The following is a 26,674-nucleotide window of genomic DNA, read 5'->3' as shown; positions in this document are numbered from 1 at the left end:
TAGGCAAGTGACTTAGGCTAGAGTGTGTTTTAACTTACACCAAAATTTGGGTTACATCACTGTCATAAGAATGAAACTGTGTCATAACCCTAAAACTCCTTGTATAGTAAATAAAATCCAGTAACATTATCAAATTTTATGTACTGTACATTACTGTACATAATTTTATGTGTAATACTATTATACAAACTGGCAGCACAGTAGGTTTGTTTACACCAGGATCACCACAAACATGAGCAATGTGTTACATTATGATATTAATAGGTGATAGGAATTTTTCAGATCCATTAAAATATTAATGGGCCACCATCATATATCTGGTCCATCATAGACCTAAATGTCATTATGGGGTGTGTGAGCAGTTGAGCTGTTCTTATTAAAAGTTGAGTTAGGTTTGAATTCTGTTTTTGCAATAATTAACTTAATTTGTGCCACAAAATTCAAATGTATCAAATGACACATTGTTCTTAGATCAGGAACTGAGATGTTGAAGGGCTTTCCTCTAAGTGACCTCTCCACTTTTAGCTGTCCCTCTGGTCCTGAGACTCAGAGAAGCTATTCCCCATACTCTTGTCCCTACTTGACTCAGTAAACACTGTTTCTTGTCATTTGATGTTTGCTTGTGTGGGTGTAGGGAAAGAGATCTCTATTATCCTGGTTCAGACTTAGCTTTCAGTAAGCCATGTGCCCCTGGCCATCAGTCATGAGGTTTGTCTTTATGCTGGCTCTTCCTCTCTGTGGCAAACATATTCTGCCTTGTATCTAAGTACGTATTATTTGGGAGAGAGGTTCATGCTCCTGACCAGAGTAAAAAGTTCTCATTGAATTATGCCATTATTCTTTTCTGATTATCTCACAGAAATGGAGTGTGAAAGTTTCTGTTTCTTTTTGTTGTTTCTTGTTGTTTTTTGTTTTGTTTTGTTTTGTATTTGCTATCCTTTCCAGAAACAAATCATCTGTATCTATGTCCTTCTAGTGACACTATTTACAGCTCTACTTCTGTAGTTTAAATTATTTGCTCTGAAATACATAGAAAAAGAGGAAGATTTTTTGCCATTTCTGGAGTGGTGTCTGATCCCTACTATTCTTATACGTCTGAAAAATGCTCTTTTTCTCTGTACTGTATATACAAAAAGTTGCCTACAATTGAGTGAGAACCCCTGTTGTTTCTGTAACTACAGAACTTTTTTAGAAATTCATTAAAATTATTGTTGATATTTTTCTTCACTTTTTTGTCGATTAATTTTTTTTTGTGCTCTTTCCTGCTTGTATTTTACTAGAAGGACTTGACCCATCTTTGAATATTAGACTATTAGGTGCTCTATAATCTCAGTTCTCTATTGGGTTAAAAATTATTATTAGACAATTTATACAAGTTATTTTCATTATTAGGTAGAAGGAATACTCTCAGCTTTTACACCTTTCTCATAAAGAGAAATCTTAAGTTTTAAAATATATTGTGCTAAATAATTTCTACAGTATGGTTTGTAGAGGAACAATGGTAAAACCTGGGGATAAAATATGAGGTTTTTACAATAGTTCAGGAAAAATGGGTTGATAGCGTGGCCAGGTTGGCAGCAGAGTAAATGGTTTGAGATAATTAGATTTTGAATGCATTCAAAAAGAAGTACTGACAGAGTTTACTGATGGATTTGATGTAGTGTATGGAAGAATAAAGTTAAGGATGGCTTCACTATTTTGGATCAAAGATACCAAAGAATAAAGTTGTCATTTGCAAAAATGAGAAAGAATGATATAAGATCATGATTTGGAGGTGGAATTTAGCATAAAAAAATTAATTTCAGAAAAATTAATTTTCAGATGTCAGAACTCTGAATGGGGATATATAAATCATCTTCAAGAAGACAGATTCATTTCAAAATAACATTATGTTTATTCCATTAAATTTTGTTCTTAAGGAGCCTCTGCATTCAACTTCAATACAATCAAAATTTATAGAGTACCTACTATACACAGGCATAAAAGTAAATATGATAAAGTTAAGAGTCCATAATCTAATGTGAAAAAACATACAGATACAGGTGGGGCACAAATAGAAATAAATTGAGAATATCTTTTTTTATCTTTTCTCATTAGCCATTGGAATATGTGGTTATTGATTTCAGCTACAATTTTGATCAAGTATGAGTTGAGTTTGAAGATTATGATAATTTGCTACTACATGAATAAGTAAAGAAATTGTGGCAGTAAAATATATATTTAAATAGAGGGATGAAAATTGAAAACTAATTATGGGACCATTTTTATTGATGAAAAATCCATAGTAACTTGAGAATGAAAAGCTGAACTGGACAAGAAGAAATACTTCTTAGAAATGACAAAATATAAGTGGCCATGCTGTATGATTTAACACATTAGAATCACCAAGAAAAACACATTCAGAAATAGGTTTAGACTGGGGTAAAATATTAATTGAAACAGTGAGAGAAAGCCACAGTTTGAAAGACAATAATTAGGTGACCTCACGGAAATGGCGCCGTGAGCAGCGTGTCCGACAGATCTCCCCCAAATCACAACAAATTTATCAACTAGAAACAGAAAAATTTATCCTCGGAGCATTCCGGAGTTCCACACAAACTGAAAGCGAAAGGACTGTTATCACTTGAATCTGAGAAACAAGGGTGTAGAGGAAGCTACCACAGGGACGTTCATTCAAGCCACGGAGGGAGTGTGCCTGTGGTGAGTCAGCCCACACTCGGGAGCGGCGAGCAGCCGCCGGCGCGCGCCCGGTCTGGTTGCAGAGCGAGCACCGCTAACGTTCCCAGCGAACCGTGCACTGCGAGTGAGAGTCCCCAGCCACCGGTGCCCGGAGCACGCCATTCGAGCGCGTGCCCTGGGCATTCCACGTGCCCAGAGCGCCCTACTGGCCCGCACACCCAGGGTGCCCCATTATCCTGCGCCTGGTGCGCCCCAGCTGCCAGCGGCGGGACAAGAGGGAGAGGCGCCAGGGAGGTCTTCCCTGCTTGGGAGATTCTCTCCGTGGGCGGGGCACCTCACCCAGCCATTCAAGCTAACAATCAAGTGTTGGGGGAGGGGCGCTCAGGCAGCCTGAAATACCTTCGGGAGCACAGCTGCAGACCCAATCACTGAAATTAGCTTAACCCATGAAATCTGCGCACCCACGGGTTCTAATTGATAAGATCTCTCTCAGTTCAGCGATCCAAGACAAGAGGCGTGATATTTTTTAGTGCCTCTTGCTAAAGGGGCAGGGGCAACTTCTGATTGATAGAGCCTCCATATTCAGGGATAAACGCTAACTTGGCAGATAATAAGATCTATACTACACTAGTCGCAAGCAGAGACTAGTGCCTCTTCTTCCCTGCAAAAACAGGCTACAAAGTGTGGAAAGCCTGGGTTGAGTGGCCCAACTGAATGCTAGGCGCTAAACAGTCACCTTGACAACAATTGACTCCCACCCCCGCCTGATTACACTGGAGGCTCTGACTGCCAGAGCCTTCCCCAAAGCCTTGCGCTGAGTAGGGATAGAGTGGGGATTTCCCAGCTCTTTGAGCCTCTTACTCCCCAGGCAGAAACAGTTGCAGCCTTATTGCTGGATCACCAGGCTGCTAATTCAGGAAGGGGGGACTAGGAGAGAGACTCCAGGAAAGCAAACTCTGTCATCATTGGACCCTGCAAAGGCCAACAAGCCTTGACTACCAGCAAGACTAAAGCCAATTATATGACATTGCCATAGAATCCCATCAACTGCAAATCCCTACCTAAGTGTGACACAGGGGCAGAGCCTGGGGTACAGAGTCACCGACCAGGAAGAGGGAGAGAAAAGAAAAAGGAAGAAGTTAACCTCTCAAAATCAAGAAAAATCCACAGACTTTACAACTTGTTCCACTAATTTTTTTTTGTTGTTTGTTTCTTCTATCTTATTGCCTTTATTATTATTATTTCTATTTCCTACACCTCAGTCCTTCTATTCTCTGCCCATCTTATGCTTCCCTTTTCTTGAACTACACTACCCATGAGTGTTACATTTTATTTCTCTTCTTCATCCTCACCCACCTTTAAGGTTATACTCCAAAACACTTAACTCTCACTCTCTCCTCTTTTGTTTTTTTTTGTTTTGCTTTATTTTGTTTTTTTCTCTTCCTTTTTTCTCTTCCTTCATTTTTCTCTTTTTCTTATTTTTTCCTTTCTATTCGTTTTTTCTTTTCTCATTTTACTTTCCTCCCATTTAATCCTCAATCATGAACAAATTAGTTAATTTGGGACTCAAGGTTTTTTTTTGGTTTTATTATTCTTTTTCGCTTTTGTTTTTGTTTTTTTCTTGTTTGTTTATTTTTGAGGCATTTTGGGTACTTTTTACATTGCTTTTTAACTCACTAGCATTCCTCCCAACCCAAGGTCTCCATTGTATTTAGTCTTTGCTCCACTTAATACAACAGATTTTTACTTATTATTTTTATTTTTTTCTTCTTTATTATTCTTTTTTTTCCTCCTTTTTTCTGGTTCCCTCTTATCCCCCTCATTATATCTCTTAGTCGACCATCACTTACAAGCAAATCATCTTATGCTTGTCTAAGATTTTCTTCCTTTTTTTTTTTTTTTGCATTTAGTAAGTCCCTACTCCCTTTTTTTGCCCCTAGAACTCTTCACCCCAAATCAGGCCCTCCATTATAGGCAGTTTTTGTTCCATTTAGCATAATATAATTCACAGGTCATCACGATATTTCCCTGAGGAGAGGAGAAGACGGAAACAGAAGAAAGAAAAAAGGGGGAAATAATAAATTATTACTGTTTTTTTTGTGGGGTGTTTTACCTTTTTTTTTTTTTTACTTTTTACTCTTTATTAATTCTAATTAGTGCTATCAACAAGACCACCCTCAGATGCCAATAAGAAAGAGGAAATCGAATATTATGGATACAAAAGAAAGAGAGGTAACAAAAATAGATGTGGAAAAATCTATGGAGAAAAGACTTAACATATTGGAAGCCTTGGAGCTAAATGACAGAGAATTTAAAATAGAAATCTTAAAAATACTCAGAGATATACAAGAAAACACAGAAAGGCAATTTAGGGAGCTCAGAAAACAACTCAATGAACACAAAGAATATATTACCAAGGAAATTGAAACTATAAAAACAAATCAAACAGAAATGAAAAACTCAATTCACGAGCTGAAAAATGAGGTAACAAGCTTAGCTAACAGAACAGCCCAGATTGAAGATAGGATTAGTGAAATAGAAGACAAACAACTTGAGGCACAACAGAGGAGAAGAAAGAGACTCAAAAATAATAAAAAACGAGAAAGCCCTACAGGAATTGTCTGACTCCATCAGAAAGAATAACATAAGAATAATAGGTATATCAGAGGGAGAAGAGACAGAAAATGGAATGGAGAATATACTCAAACAAATAATAGACGAGAACTTCCCAAGCCTGTGGAAGGAACTAAAGCCTCAAATTCAAGAAGCAAACAGAACACCGAGTATTCTTAACCCCAACAAACCCACTCCAAGGCACATCATAATAAAGATGACACAAACCAATGACAAAGAAAAAATTCCCAAGGCAGCCAGGGAAAAGAACAGTACAACATATAAAGGAAGGCCTATTAGATTATCATCAGATTTCTCAGCAGAAACTCTACAAGCTAGAAGAGAGTGGACCCCAATATTCAAAGCCCTGAAAGAGAGGAACTTTCAGCCAAGAACACTATACCCATCAAAGCTATCCTTCAAGTACGAAGGAGATATAAAAACATTCACAAATACAGAAAAGATGAGAGAATTTATCAACAGAAAGCCGCCACTCCAGGAAATACTAAAGAGGGTTTTCCAACCAGATTCAAAGAACAAAAGAAAACAACACCACAAGTAATAGCTCCACCAAGAACACAATAAAACCAAACTTAAACTGTGACAACAAAGGAAAAAAAGGGGGGAGAGGATGAAGATTAACAGTAGCAAAGGACGATGAAGTGCAGAAATACTCATAAGATAGGGTACTACAATGAATATGGTAGGTACCCTTTTCATTACTTAATGGTAACCACCCTTGAAAAAACCACCACAAAAACACTTGACTTAAAAAAGGTAGCAACAGAGGAAAGAAGTATGGAACACAAACAAACAAAAACAAATGATAGAAAAACAAAAGAGAAGAATCAAACAAGATACAAAACTAACAGAAAGCAATTTATAAAATGGCAGTAGGGAACCCACAAGTGTCAATAATTACACTAAATGTAAATGGATTAAACTTACCAATAAAAAGACACAGAGTAGCAGAATGGATTAAAAAAGAAAATCCAACTATATGCTGCCTACAAGAAACACATCTAAGCAACAAGGATAAAAACAAATTCAAAGTGAAAGGCTGGAAAACAATACTCCAAGCAAACAACACCCAAAAAAAAGCAGGTGTAGCAATACACATATCTAATAATGCTGACTACAAGACAGAAAAAGTACTCAGAGAAAAAAATGGTCATTTCATAATGATTAAGGGGAAGTTGAATCAACACGACATAACAATCCTTAATATATATGCACCAAACCAAGGAGCGCCAAAATATATAAGACAGCTACTTATTGACCTTAAAACAAAAACTAACAAAAATACAATCATACTTGGAGACCTCAATACACTGCTGACGGCTCTAGATCGGTCATCCAAACAGAGAATCAATAAAGATATAGTGGCCTTAAATGAAATACTAGAACACATGGACATGATAGACATCTACAGGACACTTCATCCCAAAGTGACAGAGTATACATTTTTCTCTAGTCTACATGGAACATTCTCAAGAATTGACCATATGTTGGGCCACAAAGACAATATCAGCAAATTTAGAAAAATTGAAATTGTACCAAGCATATTTTCTGATCATAAAGCCTTGAAAATAGAATTCAACTGCAAAAAAGAGGGGGAAAAACCCACAAAAATGTGGAAACTAAACAACATACTTCTAAAAAATGAATGAGTCAAAGAAGAAATAAGCGCAGAGATCAAAAGATATATAAAGACAAATGAAAATGAAAATACAACATATCAGAATCTCTGGGATGCAGCAAAAGCAGTAATAAGAGGAAAGTTCATATCACTTCAGGCCTATATGAACAAACAAGAGAGAGCCGAAGTAAACCACTTAACTTCACACCTTAAGGAACTAGAAAAAGAAGAACAAAGACAACCCAAAACCAGCCGAAGAAAGGAGATAATAAAAATCAGAGCAGAAATAAATGAAATAGAGAACAGAAAAACTATAGAAAAAATCAATAAAACAAGGAGTTGGTTCTTTGAAAAGATCAACAAAATTGACAAACCCTTGGCAAAACTCACCAAGGAAAAAAGGCACAGGACTCAAATAAATAAAATCCAAAATGAAAGAGGAGAGATCACCACAGACATCATAGATATACAAAGAATTATTGTAGAATACTATGAAAAATTATATGCCACCAAATACAACAATCTAGAAGAAATGGATAAATTCCTAGAACAATACAACCTTCCTAGACTGAGTCATGAAGAAGCAGAAAGCCTAAACAGACCAATCAGCAGGGAGGAAATAGAAAAAACTATTAAAAACCTCTCCAAAAATAAAAGTCCAGGCCCAGACGGTTATACTAGTGAATTCTATCAAACATTCAAAGAAGACTTGGTTCCTATTCTACTCAAAGTCTTCCAGAAAATTGAAGAAGAAGCAATACTTCCAAACACATTTTATGAGGCCAACATAACCCTCATCCCAAAACCAGGCAAGGATGGCACAAAGAAAGAAAACTACAGACCAATATCTCTAATGAATACAGATGCTAAAATACTAAACAAAATACTGGCAAATCGAATACAACATATTAAAAAAATAATACATCATGATCAAGTGGGATTCATCCCAGAATCTCAAGGATGGTTCAACATATGCAAAACGGTTAACATAATACACCATATCAACAAAACAAAGAACAAAAACCACATGATCTTATCAATAGATGCAGAAAAGGCTTTCGATAAAATACAACACAATTTTATGTTTAAGACTCTCAACAAAATGGGTATAGAAGGAAAATATCTCAACATGATAAAGGCCATATATGATAAACCATCAGCCAACATCATATTAAACGACATAAAACTAAGGACTTTCTACCTTAAATCAGGAACAAGACAGGGTTGTCCACTCTCTCCACTCTTATTTAACGTGGTGCTAGAAGTTCTGGCCAGAGCAATCAGACAAGACAAAGAAATAAAAGGCATCCATATCGGAAAAGAAGAAGTAAAGCTATCACTTTTTGCTGATGATATGATCCTATACATTGAAAACCCGAAGGACTCCACAAAAAGATTATTAGAAACAATAAACCAATACAGTAAGGTCGCAGGATACACAATTAACATACAAAAGTCCATAGCCTTTCTATATGCCAACAATGAAATATTAGAAAACGAACTCAAAAAAATAATACCCTTCACGATTGCAACAAAAAAAATAAAATACCTAGAAATAAACATAACAAAGAATGTAAAGGACCTTTATAATGAAAATTACAAAGCATGATTAAGGGAAATCGAAAAAGATACAATGAGATGGAAAAATATTCCTTGTTCTTGGATAGGAAGAATAAATATAATCAAAATGGCCATATTACCCAAAGCAATATACAAATTTAATGCAATTCCCATCAAAATTCCTATGAGATTTTTTAAAGAAATGGAACAAAAAAATCATCAGATTTATATGGAACTATAAAAAACCCCGAATAGCCAAAACAATCCTAAGGAAAAAGAATGAAGCTTGGGGCATTACAATACCTGACTTCAAACTATATTATAGGGCCACAATAATCAAAACAGCATGGTATTGGCAGAAAAATAGACACTCAGACCAATGGAACAGAATAGAAAGCCCAGAAATAAAACCACACATATATGGTCAAATAATCTTTGATAAAGGGGCCAACAACACACAATGGAGAAAAGAAAGCCTCTTCAACAAATGGTGTTGGGAAAACTGGAAAGCCACATGCAAAAGAATGAAACTCGACTACAGCCTGTCCCCGTGTACTATAATTAATTCAAAATGGATCAAAGATCTAAATATAAGACCTGAAACAATAAAGTACATAGAAGAAGACATAGGTACTAAAATCATGGACCTGGGTTTTAAAGAACATTTTATGAACTTGACTCCAATGGCAAGAGAAGTGAAGGCAAAGATAAATGAATGGGACTACATCAGAATAAAAAGTTTTTGCTCAGCAAGAGAAACTGATATCAAAATAAACAGACAGCCAACTATATGGGAACTGATATTTTCAAACAACAGCTCAGATAAGGGCCTAATATCCAAAATTTACAAAGAACTCATAAAACTTAACAACAAACAAACAAACAATCCAATAAAAAAATGGGAAGAGGACATGAACAGACACTTCTCCCAGGAAGAGATACAAATGGCCAACAGATATATGAAAAGATGCTCAGCTTCATTAGTTATTAGAGAAATGCAAATCAAAACTACAATGAGATACCACCTCACCCCTGTTTGATTAGCTATTATCAACAAGACGGGTAATAGCAAATGTTGGAGAGGCTGTGGAGAAAAAGGAACCCTCATTCACTGTTGGTGGGACTGTAAAGTAGTACAACCATTATGGAGGAAAGCATGGTGGTTCCTCAAAAAACTGCAAATAGAACTACCTTATGACCCAGCAATCCCTTTACTGGGTATATACCCCAAAACCTCAGAAACATTGATATGTGAAGACACATGTAGCCCCATGTTCATTGCAGCACTGTTCACAGTGGCCAAGACATGGAAACAACCAAAAAGCCCTTCAATAGAATACTGGATAAAGAAGATGTGGCACATATACACTATGGAATACTACTCAGCCATAAGAAATGATGACATCAGATCATTTACAGCAAAATGGTGGGAACTTGATAACATTATACGGAGTGAAATAAGTAAATCAGAAAAAAACAAGAACTACATGATTCCATACATTGGTGGAACATAAAAATGAGACTAAGAGACATGGACAAGAGTGTGGTGGTTACCAGGGGTGGGGGGGAGGGAGGACATGGGAGGGAGGAAGGGAGAGAGTTAGGGGGAGGGGGAGGGGCACAGAGAACTAGATAGAGGGTGGCGGAGGACAATCTGACTTTGGGCGAGGGGTATGCAACATAATTTAATGACAAAATAACCTAGACATGTTTTCTTTGAATATATGTACCCTGATTTATTAATGTCATCCCATTACCATTAATAAAAATCTATTTAAAAAAAAAAAAAGAAAGACAATAATTTGGGAAGAGTCAAAATAGTCTAGGGGCAGAGAGTGTGTGCAGCAAAAGTATATGAACACACATACAACACACATATATGTAAACAGTTTACACATATCTAAGTATATATGTTATTTACTACCATATATAGTTTTATATATGAATGTTTATATATTAAAATAATCATAAGTGATAACATATATATATTATTAATAAATTGTTAACATATATTATATATGTATATATGTGATATGATGTATATAAATATACTTGATAGATAGATAGATAATAGATAGATCAGAGATAGATATAAATGATATACCTGTAGTTAGATATAGATATAGATATAGACATAGATAGATATAGATATAGATATAGACATAGACATAGACATAGACATAGATATAGATATAGATATAGATATAGACATAGACATAGACATAGACATAGATATAGACATAGACATAGATATAGATATAGATATAGATATAGATATAGACATAGACATAGACATAGACATAGACATAGACATAGATATAGATATAGATATAGATATAGATATAGATATAGATATAGATATAGACATAGACATAGATATAGATATAGACATAGACATAGATATAGATATAGATATAGATATAGATATAGACATAGACATAGACATAGATATAGACATAGACATAGACATAGATATAGATATAGATATAGATATAGACATAGACATAGACATAGACATAGACATAGACATAGACATAGATATAGATATAGATATAGATATAGATATAGACATAGACATAGACATAGATATAGATATAGATATAGACATAGACATAGACATAGACATAGATATAGATATAGATATAGACATAGACATAGACATAGACATAGACATAGATATAGATATAGATATAGATAGATGTAGATTATTTTCTTTTCCCCAGGAGGAATTGGAGTAGTGGTTTAAACTGAAAAAAAGGATAAACTATTTTTTTTCTTAAAAAATGGCCATGGCAGAAAAGAAAAGAAAGTTCCAATTTCACAACTCTAAATATTCCATAGAAAAACTTGCCAAGGTTATGTTTTATGTTCTTTATCCACATTAGTTGAAATAAGCCTTATAAAATATGTAACCAAATACTTAAACTGAATATTCCTCTTAAGGAGATAAGAATATTTTTTCAATCTTAACAATAGCATCTATTAGAATGGCAAAAATTCAGAACACTGCCAACACCAACTACTGGTAATGATGTGAAACAATGAAAACTCTCACCCATTGCCTGTGGGAATGTAGAATGGTACAGACACTGAGAAAGACAGTTTGTCAGTTTCATACGAAAATAAACATACTCTTACCATATGACCCAGCAATAGCACTCTGTGATATTGACCCAGAGAAATTGAAACCTTATGTCCACACAAAATCTTACAGATGGTTATATAAGCTTTATTCACAATTGCACAAACCTGGAAGCAACCAAGATGTCCTGAAGGAGGTGAATAGATAAATAAACTATGGTATAGCCACACAATGAATACTATTCAACACTAAAAAGAAGCATGCTATCAAGCCATAAAAAGTCATATAAAAAATACAAATGCAGGCCCTGGCCAGTTGGCTCTGTGGTAGAGCGTCTGCCTGGTATGCAGGAGTCCCAGGTTCGATTCCCGGCCGGGGCACAAAGGAGAAGCGCCCATCTGTTTCTCCATCTCTCCCCCTCTCCTTCCTCTCTGTCTCTCTCTTCCTCTCCCACAGCCAAGGCTCCATTGGAGCAAAGTTGGCCCGGGCGCTGAGGATGGCTCTATGGCCTCTGCCTCAGGCACTAGAATGGCTCTGGTTGCAACAGAGTGACATCCCAGATGGGCAGAGCATCGCCCCCTGGTGGGCATGCCGGGTGAATCCTGGTCAGGTGCATGCGGGAGTCTGTCTGACTGCCTCCCTGTTTCCACCTTCAGAAAAATACAAAAAAAAAAAAAATACAAATGCACATTACTAAGTGAAAGAAGAGAATTTGAAACGGCTATATACTAAATAATTCAATTATATGATATTGTGAAAAAGACAAACAATGGAAAAATGTAAAAAGATCATTAGTTGCCAGAGCTTAAGTAGAATGGAGGGTTGAATAGATGAAGCATAGAGGAATTTTGGGGCAATATCACTACTCTGTGATACGATTAATGGTGGATATATGTCACTATACATTTGTTCCAAAGAATAGCACTACAACCCTATTAGTGAACACTAGTATAAACTATGGATGTGGGTGATCATGGTGTGTCAGTGTAAGTTTCCTGATTGTAACAATTGTACAGGGAGAGATACTGATAATGGTAAAGGTTATGAGTGAGTCAGGGCAGAAGAGTACATGGGAGATCTCTGTACCTTCCACTCAATTTTGCTATGAACCTAAAACTGCTCTAATAAAGTTGGTTTGCTACAAACAAAATAACCCCACACTATTAGGTAGAATATAAACATATTGTCTTTTAACAAAAAATACATAAAGCTAAAAATAAAATATACAATTAAAATAGTTTTTTTAATTTATTTATTAAATTTAATGCAGTGACATTGATAAATCAGGGTACATATGTTGAGAGAAAACATCTCTAGATTATTTTGACATTTGATTGTGCTGTATACCCCTCCCTCAAAGTTAAATTGTCTTCTGTCACCTTCTACCTGGTTTTCTTTGTGCCCCTCCCCTCCCCCAAACCCTCTCTCCTTCTTCACCCCATCCCCCCTCCCCCCACCCCTGTTGCCATCACATTTTTGTTCATGTCTCTGAGTCTCATTTTTATGTCCCTTCTATGTATGGATTCATGTAGTTCTTAGTTTTTTTTCTGATTTACTTATTTCACTCCGTATAATGTTATCAAGGTCCATCCATGTTATTGTAAAGGATCCGATGTCATCATTTCTTATGGCTGAGTAGTATTCCATAGTATATATGTACCAAAGCTTTTTAATCCACTCGTCCTCTGATGGACACTTGGGTTGTTTCCAGATCTTTGCTATCGTGAACAATGCTGCCACAAACATGGGGGTGCATTTCTCCTTTTCCAGCTGTTCTATGGTGTCCTTGGGGTATATTCCTAAAAGTGGAATAGCTGGGTCAAAAGGCAGTTCGATTTTCAGTTTTTTGAGGAATCTCCATACTGTTTTCCACAGAGGCTGCACCAGTCTGCATTCCCAACAGCAATGCAGGAGGGTTCCCTTTTCTCCACATCCTCGCCAGCACTTATTCTGTGTTGTTCTATTGATGAGCGCCATTCTGACTGGTGTGAGGTGATATCTAATTGTGGTTTTAATTTGCATTTCTCTAATGATTAGTGATGTTGAGCATTTTTTCATATGCCTATTGGCCATCTGTATGTCCTCTTTGGAGAAGTGTCTATTCATCTCTTTTGCCCATTTTTGGATTGGATTGTTTGTCTTCCTGGTGTTGAGATTTACGAGTTCTTTATAAATTTTGGTTATTAACCCCTTGTCAGACGTATTGTCAAATATGTTCTCCCATTGTGTAGTCTGTCTTTTTATTCTGTTCTTATTGTCTTTAGCTGTGCAAAAGCTTTTTAGTTTGATATAGTCCCATTTGTTTATCCTGTCTTTTATTTCACTTGCCCGTGGAGATAAATCATCAAATATATTGCTCCGAGAGATGTCCGAGAGCTTACTGCCTATGTTTTCTTCTAAGATGCATATGGTTTCATGGCCTCCATTTAAGTCTTTTATCCATTTTGAGTTTATTTTTGTGAGTGGTGTAAGCTGGTGATCTAGTTTCATTTTTTTGCAGGTAGCTGTCCAGTTTTCCCAACACCATTTGTTAAAGAGGCTGTCTTTACTCCATTGTATTTCCTTGCCTCCTTTGTCAAATATCAGTTGTCCATAGAACTGTGGGTTTATTTCTGGGTTCTCTGTTCTGTTCCATTGATCTATATGCCTGTTCTTATGCCAGTACCAGGCTGTTTTGAGTACAATGGCCTTGTAGTATAACTTGATATCAGGAAGTGTGATACCTCCCACTTTATTCTTCTTTTTTAAGATTGCTGAGGCTATTCGTGTTCTCTTTTGGTTCCATATAAATTTTTGAAATATATGTTCTATATCTTTGAAGTATGTCATTGGTATTTTAATTGGTATTGCATTGAATTTATAGATTGCTTTGGGTAATATAGACATTTTAATGATGTTTATTCTTCCTAACCATGAGCACGGTATATGCTTCCACTTGTTTGTATCTTCCTTGATTTCTTTTATAAATGCTTTGTAATTTTCCGAGTACAAGTCTTTAGTCTCCTTGGTTAAGTTTATTCCTAGGTACTTTATTTTTTTGGTTGTAATTGTGAAGGGGAGTGTTTCCTTAATTTCTCTTTCTGACTTCATTGTTGGTGTATAAAAATGCTTCTGATTTCTGAGTATTGATTTTATATCCTGCCACTTTGCTGAATTCATTTATCAGGTCCAGTAGCTTTTTGACTGAGACTTTAGGGTTTTCTATATATAATATCATATCATCTGCAAATAATGATAGTTTTACTTCTTCTTTTCCCACTTGAATTCCTTTTATTTCTTCTTCTTGTCTGATAGCTGTGTCTAGGACTTCCAGGACCATGTTAAATAAGAGTGGTGAAAGGGGGCACCCCTGCCTTGTTCCTGATCTTAAGGGTATAGCTTTTAATTTTTGCCCATTGAGTATGATGTTGGCTGTGGGTTTCTCATAGATGGCTTTTATCATGTTGAGGTATGTTCCCTGTATTCCCACTTTGCTGAGAGTTTTGATCATGAATGGGTGCTGGATTTTATCAAATGCTTTTTCTGCATCTATTGAAATTATCATGTGGTTTTTCTCCTTCTTTTTGTTTATGTGATGAATCACATTGATTGATTTACGAATATTGTACCAGCCTTGCCTCTCCAGAATAAATCCCACTTGATCATGGTGTATGATTTTTTCCATATATCTTTGGATCCGGTTGGCTAATATTTTGTTGAAGATTTTAGCATCTATATTCATCAGAGATATTGGCCTATAATTTTCTTTCTTTGTGTTGTCTTTGCCTGGTTTTGGAATCAGAATTATGCTCACCTCATAAAAGGAGCTTGGAAGTCTTCCTTCCTCTTGAATTTTTTGAAATAGTTTGAGAAGGATAGGAGTTAGTTCTTCTTTGAATATTTGGTAGAATTCAGTTGTGAAGCCATCAGGCCCTGGACTTTTCTTTGTTGGAAGTTTTTTGATAACTGTTTCGATCTCCTTTGTTGTAATCAGTCCATTTAGGTTTTCTGATTCTTCCAGATTGATTTTTGGAAGATTGTATGTTTCAAGGAATTTGTCCATTTCATCTAGGTTGTCTAGTTTTTTGGCATACAGTTCTTCATAGTATTTTCTTATAATATTTTGTATTTCTGTTATGTCAGTTGTTATTTCTCCTCTCTCATTTCTAATTTTATTTATTTGAGTCCTCTCTCTCTTTTTCTTGGTGAGTCTAGTTAAAGGTTCATCAATCTTGTTTACCTTTTCAAAGAACCAGCTCCTAGTTTCATTGATCTTCTGTATTGTTTCTTTAGCCTCTATGTCATTTATTTCTGCTCTGATCTTTATTATTTCCTTCCTTCTACTACATTTGGGCTTTACTTGCTGTTCTTTTTCTAATTCTTTTAGGTGCAGGGTTAAGTTGTTTATTTGAGTTTATTGTAGCTTTTGAAAGTGTGCCTGTAGTGCTATGAACTTCCCTCTCAGCACTGCTTTCGCTGTGTCCCATAAATTTTGAGTTGTTGTATGCTCATTGTCATTTGTTTCTAGGAATTTTTTTATTTCTTCTTTGATCTCATTTTTAGTCCATTCGTTATTTAACAACCTGCTATTTAGTTTCCATGTGTTTGAGAATTTTTGAGCTTTTCTGTTGTGATTCATTTCTAGTTTCATGCCGTTGTGATCGGAGAAAGTGCTTGATACGATTTCAGTCTTCTTAAATTTGTTGAGAGCACTTTTGTGCCCTAACATGTGGTCTATCCTAGAGAATGTACCATGAGCACTTGAAAAGAATGTATATTCTGCTGCTTTAGGGTGAAAGGTTCTGAAGGTATCTATTAAATCGAGTTGATCTAGTGTTTCCAATAAGTCTGCTGTTTCTTTGCTGATTTTCTTTCTTGAGGATCTATCTAGTGATGTTAGTGGGGTATTGAAATCCCCTACTATTATAGTATTGCTATTGATCTTGCCCTTTAAATCCATCAAAGTCTGCTTTATATATTTAGGTGCTCCTATATTAGGTGCATAGATATTTATAATAGTTATATCTTCCTGTTGGATTACTCCCTTTATCATTATGTAGTGGCCTTCTTTATCTCTTACTATATCCTTTGTTTTAAAGTCCAATTTGTCTGATATAAGTATTGCTACCCCAGCTTTTTTTTCATTTCCATTTGCATGAAATGTTTTTTTCCATCCTTTTACCTTCAATCTATGTGTGTCTTTTGTTCTAAGGTGTGTCTCTTGTAGACAACATATGTATGGGTCCTGTTTTCTTATCCACACAGCTACCCTATGTCTTTTGATTGGATCATTTAATCCATTTACATTTAAGGTTATTATTGATATGTAGTTGTTTTTTGCCATTTTCTTCTTTAAAGGTGTATTCCTTTTTTTTTTTTTTTCCTGTATTCTTTTCCCACTTTGATCTGTTTACACCAGGCCCCTTAATATTTCCTGCAGCATTGGTTTGGTTGTAATGAGTTCCTTGAGTTGTTTTTTGTCTGGGAAGCTTTTTATTTCTCCTTTGATTTTAAACGATAGCCTTGCTGGATAAAGTAGTCTTGGTTGTAGGTTTTTGTTCTGCATTACTTTGAATATTTCTTGTCATTCCCTTCTGGCCTCAAGTGTTTCTGTTGAGAAGTCAGATGTCATCCTTATGGGGGCTCCTTTGTAGGTGATAACTTTTTTTTCTCTTGCAGCTTTTAATATTTTCTCTTTATTGCTTAGCTTTGGTATTTTAATTATGATGTGTCTTGGTGTAGGTTTCTTTGGGTTTCTCTTTAATGGAGTCCTCTGTGCTTCTTGGATTTGTGAGAGTTTCTCTTGCATTAATTTAGGGAAGTTTTCAGCTATGATATGATTGAACAAAGTCTCTATCCCTTGTTCTTTTTCTTCTTCTTCAGGAACCCCTATGATGCAGATGTTATTTCTCTTCATGTTGTCACAGAGCTCTCTAAGAGTTTCCTCTGACTTTTTGAGTCTGTTTTCTCTTTTCTTCTCTGCTTTCATGCCTTCATTCCAGTTGTCCTCTAACTCACTGATTCGATCTTCTGCTCTATCTATCCTGTTTTTAATTCCTTCCATTCTGGTCTTTATTTCTGATATTGTATTTGTCGTCTCCAACTGATTCTTTTTTATACTTGCTATTTCTTTATTTAGGTTTTCAAACTGCCCCTCCATTGTTGTTCTAAGATCCCTAAGCATCCTTACAATCACTATTTTGAACTCCGCATCTGGAAGTTTGATTATTTCCATATCACTCAGTTCATCTCTCGAATGTGTCTCTTGTGGTTTCATTTGGATTGCACTCCTTTGTCTTCTCATCCTCTTTTTTTTTTATTTGTAGAGTTGGTTGAGTGCAGGCTTGGTGTTGTCTGCCTCCAGTTTTCAGTTGTGTTATTTATAGGTCTTCTTGGGTTGGTATCAGCTGTTATCTGTAATCCACTTTCGGATTTGGGCAGCTTTGAAGTCTTGATTTGTTTGTTTTCTTAACAGGTGATAGTCTTGTTTACTGATCTCAGCAGGGGGCTTCCTTGAAACTGTATCCAGGAATGCGGTGGGTGTAACCTGAGACTCTGAAGGCCTCTTTAGCCAGCTAGACTCACTGGAGTCAGGGTGTTTTCTCAGCTTCAGTAGGGAGAGGTGTATCTCAGATCTCCATGGAGACCTGAGTTACTGCCCCTCCTCCCCACTTCTTGTTTTCAGCTGTGTCTTGTTGTGCTGATTGGAGCTGGAGAGATGTCCGGAGGTCTCTGATCCAGAAGCACTTCAGCTCTGTTTTGTGAAAGGTTCAGTCCCTCCCCCAGCTATGGCCGCCTCCAGCATGGATGAGTCAGCCCTTTTAGCTCCTCTCCTGCATTCCTTATCCCCTCACAGTCTGTCCCTCTCCCTGTCCTCTCCACCTGGGAGATAAGCTGGTCCTTTCAACGCACCTCGCTCCCTGGTTGCCAGGCAAGTGACTGTGAGCAGTAGTTTCTGCTCCCCTCCCTCCGAGATCCTCTCTGGGCTCTCAGCCCCCCCCTCTGTCCGGCAAGCAGAGGAGGTTCAGGGGCTCCCTACCAGGACTTCTGTGATTTCCTCTTTGCTCCTTGGTTTTTGAGAGCCGTTCTTGCAGTTCAGAGTTGGTTTTTCATGCTGATTTTTCCTAAATTGATTTGTATTCCAGTTTGGTAGTGAGAGCTGGGCATCTGTGCATTCGCCTACTCCACTGCCATCTTTTTTCTCCACAATTAAAATAGTTTTTTAAAAAACATAAATAAAAACTACTGGTCCAGAATGACAATAAAAAGTGATTTTTTTGGTTGAACATTTAGTCTGTCTCAAAATCTCTTCAAAGAAATGTACATGTATAAGCACATTAAATCCACACATAAAAACATAATTTTTTTCCAGATTATTATCTAAATCTTGATGATTTAGATCAGGGAACTGAGGTCTATAAAAATAACACAACTTTTTAAATGTCATATAGCTCCTAACTGGTAAATCCCATATTCAAATTTAAGCATTGTAGTTGTTGAGTTACACAATCTACTATTATACCTTAACATAGTTATCACTTGACTCTTCCTTATGATAGCATCATAATTCTATTATCACATCTGATCAAATATATAGAATATTGTAGTGTGAAAACCAAATATCAAAACTTTCTTCTCTAAGTAAAGTAATGTTGGAAATCATTCAGAAAGACAATTTCTTTCATCCTTGCAGGTAAGAGTGAATGCTCTCTTGTTCCCCTCAGGTTATAAATTAGATAATATAGATGCAGTGATTATTTACCATAAAAACTATAATGAGGTTTTTGTACTTTGATTTCCAAGATGAAGAAATTTACTGATACTTTATTATTTTATGTTTTCAAGATAGGTTGCTTGAGTTGGTACTTTTTGAAAACCAGATGATGTAGATCCCTATATTCCATTTCTAAGCTATACTATATAGAAAACAGTATTTTATGAGATATTAAATTTATTTTAGAAGATGGCTGGTTGAATATGTTTGGAAAAACTCTGTGTAGGTGAGGTTAAATAAGTAATTCCTTTTTTCCTTAATATTTAACCCAATGACAAGTGAGAGTAAAGCAAAAAGTATTTCCCAAACTTGAAATCTAGTTACAAATCTTGGTATGTACGAATATTTTTAGGATCACTGTTTAAAATTTTGAAAAGCTAATGATGTATATGAAGTAGCTAGGTGTATAATAACTCTATTTTAATAAAAAAAGCATGGTAGTAAAGTTTTTAGTGAAATAAAGCTAACAGCTAATAGTTTAGTGATGTAAAAAGAAAAATATAAGCTCTACCATATGGTATAAATGACATTACACATCAACATTTGAGTCTAAAAATTATAAATAAACTCAATTTACAAATAGATATTTATTTCTCTCCAAAACATTGATGCATTTATTTGTGAACATTAAAAACAGATACTTTTAGCAATAGGAATTTAGTATGAAATATTAAAAGTGATATTTGTCATAAATAAGGAAAAATTGGAGTATCCAACACATTGTCTATTATTATAAGTCATCAATTTGAAGGGGGAAAGGAATCATTACTTCACACTAAATTAAATAATACATTCTTAATGGCTGAAGGAAGTATTTTATAGTACTAAAATATTAATTTTTGTGAATATATTCATAATATTAAGTGTTTAGAAGGCCATATTAAATAAGGCAGTAAACTAAAAAGGCATAAGTAATAACCATAAATGTCGCAAATACTGAGCAGTTACTCAAACACAATGTACATTCTTTTTTCTTTTTTTTTTTTGTATTTTTCTGAAGGGAGAAGCAGGGAGACAGAGAGACAGACTCCCACATGCGCTCAACCAGGATCCACCCGGCATGCCCACTAGAAGGCAATGCTCTGCCCATCTGGGGCATTGCTCTACTGCAACGGGAGCCATTCTAACAACTGAGGTGGAGGTCATGGACCCATCCTCAGTGCCCAGGCCAGCTTTGCTCCAATGGTGCCTTAGCTGTGGGAGGGGAAGAGAGAGACAGAGAGAAAGGAGAGGGGAGGGGGAGAAGCAGATGGGCACCTCTCCTGTGCGCCCTGGCTAGAAAAAGAACCCAGGATTTCCACAAGCTGGGCTGATGCTCTAACATGGAGCCAACTGTCCCATCTACACTCTCTATTTAAATGATCTAATTGTTGCTGCTCACAGTTACCCTAGAACCAGTTACTACTGTTTCCCCCTCTTTACATATTAATTATCCTATCCAAGAGAGGTTTTTTTTCTAATATTCTAATTGCTCAGTTTTAAAGCTAGAAAGTGGCATTATCAGAATATAAAGCAATTTAGTGTGACTTCAGAAATGCAAGAAAATAATGAGATAACATTTTCCAATTGTCATTTTTTTTCATCTTTTTTTGTTTAGTGACATCATAACTAGGAGAGGTTATTTAGAAATAATATCATGACACTTCAGCTTGACACATATTTTTAAAGAGAGTCTGAAAATTAAATACAAAGTATGCTAACCCATTTTTTTAAACTTGTATTAATTTTAACTTATTGCATTAACATGGATTCAAGTGTCCCACTCAGTATAACACCACCCACCCCCATGTATCCCATTACAACACCGTTGTCCCCCTCCTCCTTATTGCCTCCCCCCTTTCCTCTGAGATTTACTGTCCTGCTATCTATATCTATGTGTTATTTATATATAATTTCACTAATCACTTCATCTTCGCTGATCCGACCTACCCCCATTCCCCATCCCCCTTCCCTCTGACAGCTGTCCGCCTGCTTCCTCTGACCCTGCCTCTGCCTCTATTCTGTTCCTCAGTTCACTTTATTCATTAGATTACACATATAAGTGAGATCATACTATATTTGTCTTTCCCTACCTGGTTTATTTCACTTAGCATAATAATCTCCAGGTACATCCATGTCATCAAAAAGATAAGATTTCCTTCTTTTTCACAGCTTCTTATTGTGTATATGTACCACTGCCTTTTAATCCACTTGTCCACTGATGGACACATGGGCTGTTTCCATGTCTTCTCTCTTGTAAACAATGCTGCAATAAACATGGGGGTGCATATATACTTTTGAATCAGTGTTCTGGAATTCTTAGGATATATTCCTAAAAGTGGAATAGCAGTGTCAAAAGGCAGTTCCAGTTTTAAATTTTTGAGGAAACTCCATATGGTTTTCCACAGTGGCTGCACAAGTCTGCATTCCCACCAGCAGTGCAGGAGGGCTCCCCTTTCTCCACACCTTTGCCAACAGTGAGTGTGTGTTTATTTCTTAAGGAGCACCATTCTGACTGGTGTGAGGTGATATATCATTATGATTTTCATTTGTATTTCTCTCATGATTAGTGATGTTGAATATTTTTTCATATGCCTTTTGGCCATCAGTATGTCAGCTTTGGAGAAGTATTTGTTCAGTTCTTTTGCCTATTTTTTAATTGAATTGATTACCTTTCTGGAAGTGAATTTTAGAAGTCCTTTATAAATTTTGGTTGTTATCCTTATCAGACATATTGGCAAATATGTTCTCCCATTGTGTGGGTTGTCTTTTTATTTTGTTCATGGTGTCTTTTGCTGTGCAAAAGCTTTTTAGTTTGATATAACCCCATTTGTTTATGTTGTTCTTTATTTCACTTTCCTATGGAGATAAATTGGCAAAAATATTGCTACAAGAGATATTGGAGAGTTTACTGCCTATGTTTTCTTCAAAGATGTTTATGGTTTTGTAACTTATATTTGTCTTTTATCCATTTTGAGTTTATTTTTGTAAATTGTGCAAGTTGGTGATAGTTTCATTTTTGTGCATGTACCTGTCCCATTTTCCCAACACCATTTATTAAAGATAATTTTACTCCATTGTATGCCCTTATCTCCTTTGTCAAACATCAATTGACCATAAAGGTGTGGGTTTATTTCTGTGTTCTCTGATTTGTTCCATTGATCTGTATGCCTGTTCTTATGCCGGTATCAAACTGTTTTGATTACAATGGCCTTGTAATATAATTTATATTGGGAAATGTGATACATCCCACTTTTTTCATCATTTCCAGATTGCTGAGGCTGTTTTCTTCTTTGTTTCTATATAAATTTTTGGAATATTTGTTTTATATCTTTGAAATATGCCATTGGTATTTGAATAAGAATTGCATTAAATGTATAGATTGCTTTGTGTAATCTAAACATTTTAATGATGCTTATTCTTCCTATTCATGAACATAATATATGCTTTCACTTGTTTATATCTTCCTTGACTTTTTTTTTAATGTCTTATAGTTTTCCAAGTCCAAGTCTTTTACACCTGGTTATATTTATTCTTAGGTGCTTTATTATTTTGTTGAAATGGTGAAGGGAACTGTTCTTTAATTTCTCTTTCAGACAGTTTACTGTCAGTGAATAAAATGCCACTGATTTCTGAATATTAATTTTATACCCTGACACCTTGCCGAATTCATTTATCAGGTCTAGTAGTTTTTGACCGAGACTTTAGGGTTTTCAATATACAGTATCATGTTATCAGCAAATAATCATAGTTTTACTTTTCTTTTCCAATTTGAGTGCATTTTATTTCTTCTTCTTGTCTGATTGCTGTGGCTTGGACTTCTAGAATTATGTTGAAGAAGAGTGGTGAAAGGGGGCACCCCTGCCTTGTTCCTGACCTTAAGAGGATTGCTCTTTTTTGCTCATTGAGTATGATGTTGGCTGTGGGTTTGTCATAGATGGCTTTTATTATGTTGAGGTATGTTTCCTGTATTCACAATATGCTGAGAGATTTGATTATAGATAGGTGCTAGATTTTATCAAATGCCTTTTTAGCATCTGTTGATATAATCATGTAGTTTTTATTCTTACTCTTGTTTATGTGATGAATCACATTTATTGATTTGCCAATGTTGTACCAGTCTTGCTTCCCTGAAATGAATTCCACTTGATCATGATGTATGATCTTTTTAATGTATTGCTGGATCCGGTTTGCTAATATTTTGTTGACAGTTTTAGGATTTATGTTCATCAGGGATATTAGCCTATAGTTTTCTTTCTGTGTAGTGTGTTTTCCTGCTTTTGGAATGAGGATAATGTTTGCCTTATAAAAAGAGTTTGGAATTGTTTCCTCCTTTTAAATTTTTTGAAAAAGCTTGAGAAGGATAAGTGTTAGTTCTTTTTTGAATGTTTGGTAAAATTTGCCTGGGAAGCCATCCCTTCCAAGTTTTTCATTTGTTGGGAATTTTTTTAAATATTGCTTCTATTTCATTTGTTGTAATTGATCTGTTTAGGTTTTCTGATTCTTCCAGATTGAGTTTTGGAAGATTGTATGTTTCTAAGAATTTGTCCATTTCACCAAGTTTTTACAATTTTTTGGCATATTGATCTTCATAGTATTTTCTTACATTCCTTTGTATGTCTGCAGTGTCAGTTGTTACTTCTCCACTTTCATTTCTAATTTTATTTATTTGAGTCCTCTCTCTTTTTTTGTGATAGAGAGAGAGAGAGAGAGAGATAGAGAGAGAGAGACAGACAGACAGAAAGACAGATAGGGACAGACAGACAGGAAGGGAGAGAGATGAGAAACATCAATTTTTTTCTTGCGGCTCCTTAGTCTCCTTAGTTGTTCCTTGATTGCTTTTTCATATGTGCCTTAACTGGGAGGCTACAGCAGACTGAATGACTCCTTGCTTAAGCTACAAACCTTGGGCTCAAGCTGTTGAGCCTTGCTTTATCAAGATGAGCCCGTGCTCAAGCCGGTGACCTCCTGTTTCAAACCTGGGTCCTCTGTCTCCCAATCTGATGTTCTATCCACTGCACCACCACCTGCTCAGGCCTCTCTCTCTCTCTCTCTCTTTTTTTTTTTTTTTTTTTTTTTTTTTGGTATTTTTCTGAAGTGAGATATAGGGAGGCAGAGAGACAGATTTCTGCATGTGCCCGACTGGGATCCACCCGGCATGCCCACAAGGGATTGATATTCTGCCCATCTGGGCCATTGTTCCATTGCAACCAGAGCTATTCTAGCACCTGAGGCAGAGGCAAGGGAGTCATCCTCAATGCCCAGGCCAATTTTGCTTCAATAGAGCTTTGGCTGTAGGAGAGGAAGACAGAGATAGAGAGAAAAGAGAGAAGGAAGGTTGGAGAACAGATGGGCACTTCTCCTGTGTGCTCTGGCCATGAATTGAATCCAGGACCTCCACACACTCAACCAATGGTCTACTGATGAGCTAACTAGCCAGGGCTTTCATTTTTCTTAATGAGTATGGTTAAAGTTTCATCAATATTGTTTACCTTTTCAAAGAACCAGGTCTTAGTTCCATTGGTCTTTTGTATTTTTTTTAAGCCTCTGTGTCGTTTGTTTCTGCTCTGATCTTTATTATTTTCTTCCTTCTAATTCCTCTAGGCTTTATTTGTTGTTCTTTTTCTATTTCTTTTAAATGTAGGGTTAAGTTGTTTATTTGAACTTTATCTTGCTTCTTAAGGTATGTCTGCTATGCTATCAACCTCTGTCTTAGGACTGCTTTCCCTGTGCCCCATAAATTATGAGTTGTTGTATGTTCATTTTATTTGTTTCAGGGATATTTTTATTTCTTCCTTGATCTTGTTGTTAACCCATTCATTATTTAATAACATGCTACTTAGTGTCCAAGTGTTTGAATGTTTTTCAGGTTTTCTGTTGTAGTCATTTTTAGTTTCATGCCATTGTGATCAGAGAAGATGCTTGATATGATTTCAATCTTTTTAAATTTATTGAAACTTGTTTTGTGTCCTAACATGTAGTCTATCCTAGAGAATGTACCATGAGAACTTGAAAAGAATGTATATTCTACTGTTATGGGGTGACAGTTTTGTAAATATTAATGAAATCCTGTTGATCTCGTGTGTCATTTAAGACCACTCTTTCTTTGTTAATTTTCTGACTAAAAAAATCTGTCCATTGGTGTTAGTGGGGTATTAATATCCACTACTATAATAGTGTTGCTGTCTTTCTCACCTTTTATGTCCATCCAAAGCTGCTTTATATATTTATGTGCACCTATATTAAGCACATAAATATTTACAATGGCTATATCCTTTTTTTGAATGGCCCCCTTTATCATTATGTAGTGACCTTCTTTATCCCATACTATAGCCTTTGTTTTAAAGGTTATTTAGTCATATATAAGTTTTACTACCCCAGCTTTTTATTCCTTTCCATTTTCATGAAATACTTTTTTCTATCCCTTCACTTTCAATCTATGTGTATCTTTTGTTCTGAGGTGGGTCTTTTGTAGAAGGTAAATAAATGTATGGGTTCCGTTTTCTTACCCATGCAGCTACCCTATGTCTTTTTACTGAAGGATTTAAGCCATTTACATATAAGGTCATTATTGATATGTACTTATTTATTGCAATTTTATTCTTTAAATATACCAAACTTTTTTTTTAAATGCCTTACTTTTCTTTGCTGTTTTTATAGCAGGCCCTTTAACATTTCTTGCATTACTGGTTTGGTTGTTTGAAATCCTTGAGGTGTTTTTCTTTGTCTTGTAAAGTTTTTTATTTCTCCTTCAATTTTAAATGATAGCTTTGCTGAATAAAGTAGTCTTGGTTGTAGGTTCTTTTTTCCATCATGTTGAATATTTTTTTGTCTTTTTTTTTTTTTGTATGTGACAGAATGGAGAGAGACACAGAAAGAGGCAGACAGGGACAGATAGGAACAGAGAGAGATGAGAAGCATCAATTCTTCATTGTGGCACCTTAGTTGTTCATTGACTGCTTTCTCATATGTGCCTTGACCAGGGGGCTAGAGGAGATGGATCCCTTGCCCAAGCCAGTGACATTGAACTCAAGCTTGTGAGCCTTGCTCAAACCAGATGAGCTCATGCTCAATCCAGGGACATTCAGGCTTCAGACCTGGGTCCTCCACATCCCAGTCCGACACTCTACCCACTGCGCCAGTGCCTGGTTAGACTGAATATTTCTTGCCAATCTCTTCTGGCCTTAGTGTTTCTGTTGAGAAGTCAGATGTCATCCTTATATGGGCTCCTCTGTAGGTAATTCACTACTTATCTTTTGCAGCTTTTAGTATCCTTTCTTTGTCTCTTAACTTTTGCATTTTAATTATGATGTGTCTTGGTGTAGGTCTCTTTGGGTTTCTCTTTAATGGGACTCTGTGCTTCTTAAAC

The sequence above is a fragment of the Saccopteryx bilineata genome, chromosome 3 (assembly GCF_036850765.1).
Source record: "Saccopteryx bilineata isolate mSacBil1 chromosome 3, mSacBil1_pri_phased_curated, whole genome shotgun sequence".
Classification (NCBI taxonomy): domain Eukaryota; kingdom Metazoa; phylum Chordata; class Mammalia; order Chiroptera; family Emballonuridae; genus Saccopteryx; species Saccopteryx bilineata.
This window is presented reverse-complemented; position numbering follows the sequence as displayed.